The sequence below is a fragment of the Chrysochloris asiatica genome, unplaced genomic scaffold (assembly GCF_000296735.1).
Source record: "Chrysochloris asiatica unplaced genomic scaffold, ChrAsi1.0 scaffold00013, whole genome shotgun sequence".
Lineage (NCBI taxonomy): Eukaryota > Metazoa > Chordata > Mammalia > Afrosoricida > Chrysochloridae > Chrysochloris > Chrysochloris asiatica.
In genome coordinates this window covers 2,058,237-2,060,941 of record NW_006408531.1, presented here as the reverse complement: position 1 = coordinate 2,060,941, position 2,705 = coordinate 2,058,237, and positions in this window count along the sequence as shown.

The window sequence follows — 2,705 nt, the reverse complement described above, 5'->3', positions numbered from 1 at the left end:
CTAAACGAAGTCCTAGGCCTTGCCTAGACTCCTACCCACGCCACACATCCCCAAAAAACAACTGTAAGATAATAAATGTCAGTCCTTATTTTTTTAAAAAAAACAAAGCAAGAAAGACAGCATTGGAGTATAGGGTTTCTGAGGAGCAGCTGGTGAATTTGAACCACCAACCTTGCAGTTCAAACGGACCTTGCAGTCCAGTGCTTTTCCTACAGTGCCACACCAGGACTCAAGGCTATAGTTTAGTATCTAGTAAATAGTAGAACTCAGTGTTTAGAGGTTTAAAGTGACAGTGACCATCCCATGTGAGCAGACTACACTGGAAAGTGACAGCTTGTGACCATGGAATGTGACCCAGTCAGGACCAGAGCATCTCTTGAACAGCCCCATTCCAGGGTCAGCTCTGGGTCCTTACTGAAGTACAGTGGAAACTGAGCCTGAGTGGCCCCAGAACATCATGTGGCTCTGTAAATACCTAATGAATAAATAGTATGAGCAATCTCAAAATCCACTAAGTGTATGTATTTCAAAGCTCATTTTATATATGTGTAGAAATAAGCCCTTATTTAAAGAATGGGATCAGGTTTTCTCATCCTTTTTTTTTTTTTGAGGGGACGGGATTCAAGATTCAGAGGGCGCATGAGGAAACATTACAGGGTCACTACGAGCTGGAACTGACTCGATGTTACTTAATATTAACAACATCTCAAGGAGTCACGAGTCCCAAGAGGAAAAATATTTCCGTCGTTTTTCAGTCTCTTCTATCTGGGTGCTGTTGTGTTGGGTAAGTGCCTTTGAGTAGATTCCAACTCATAGTTACCATATAAAGGGTTCCCAAGGAGTGGCTTGTGAGCTTGAACGGCTGACATTGCAGTCAGCAGTCCAGTGATGATCCTAAAGTACCACACCAATACACTTGTGCAATTCAAACCTCAATGTATCTTTTGGTTTAGATTCTATTTCAACCATTTTATTTACAAGTGTAGTGAAGCGAACAGTTACTAAATAAGGTAACTGCTAAAATTTCTGGGGGTGGGGGGTTGGGGGTGAAGGATAATTAAGTAAAAAAAAAAACAACAACCCACTACCATAAAGTCAATTCCAACTTATATAAGACCCTATGCAGAATTTCTGAGATTCTAGCACTTTATGAGTGCAGCCAACCTCATACATAGGTTTATTCCACACAAAATGTATTTAAACGTGTTTCTGCAATCAGTGGCTGGCTGTAGACAATTTAAGTAATACATTTGTTTTAGTCTCATTGTTACTGTTGTTGTTAAGTGCTGTTGAGTTGGTTCCAACTCATAGCGACCCTATATAGGGTTTCTGAGGAAACAGCTGAAGGGTGCCTTAAAAAAAAAAAAAAGATACTAAAGAATGTATTATGAGAAGATCAGCTAGCTCAAAGTTAGTCTTTCCAAGTCTTTTAAACAACATCAAATCTAATGAAGATGATTTCATGAAACAAATCGTAACTGGGGACAAGTTTTGGATTTGTCAATTCAGTAAAGAGGATCCAGTCAAAATGGTGACTTCTGAAGGGATCTACTGGGCCAGTTAAATTCAAGGCAGGTAGGTTAGCTCAGAAGCTAACGTGACTGGAAGAAACGATGAAGTAAAAGAGCTGAACAGAAAATTTCAAAGGAGAACTTGAGAAGACAAAGTAAAATGTTATAATGAAATGTGCAAAGACCTGGAGTTAGAAACACAAAAGAGAAGAACACACTGAGCATTTCACAAGGTGAAAGAACTAAAGGAAAAATTCAAGCATCAACTTGAAATACTGAAGGATTCTACGGGCAAAATATTGAATGATGCAGGAAGCATCCAAAGAAGATGTTTGTGCTCTCATTTTCATCTTAGATCTTTCTGTGGATGGATGCCTGATGGTGGGCCCTCATTCCCATTCTGTCAGCTCTGTGAAAAGCCTCACCTTCTCTCCTGCTTGAACTGTATTCTATGCTTCAAGGGGAGAATCACAACTGAGGTGCTAGTGGTAGGATTAGTTTGGCACTTTAGCATACACACTGGACTGAAAAAAATTTGACAGTTCAAACCCACCAACCACTCTCCTGGAGAAAGATGAGGCTTTCTGCTTCCCCAAAGATTTACAATTTACAGTCTCGGAAACCCTAGACAGGATCACTATGAGTCTGAACTGACTTAGTAGCACTTAGCAATAACATATACACATACATATAAGGAGTCCTGGTGTGGCATCATAAGATAAGCACTCAACCTCATGGTCAGTTCTTACCACAAGGTCGGTTCTGTGGCTGGAAAAAAACGTATTAAGCATTCACTGCACCACAGTCCCCATCTCAGTCAGTTGGCACAAAACAGTTGATAAAGTTTATGTTTTACATCCTAGTCTGGTAGCTAGTGTTCGAGGTTTTAAAAGACTGTGAGCGACCATCAATTGCAACCCCAGTCAAAATGGTCAGGAGGTAGCTGAACAGCCATCTAGTTCTTCTGGTCTCTGGATAGGTGAGTCTGTGGTTCATGTTGGCAATTGGTCCTGTAGACTGTTTCTTCTGTGAGTCTTTAGTCTTTATTCTCTTTTGCTCCAGATGAGTAAAGACCAATAGCTGTATCTTATATAGCCACTCACAATCTTTTATTTATTTATTTTTTAAGTTTTTATTGTGAATTATTTACATGGGAGAACATTAGTTTTACATTCATACTATCGTATATAATTA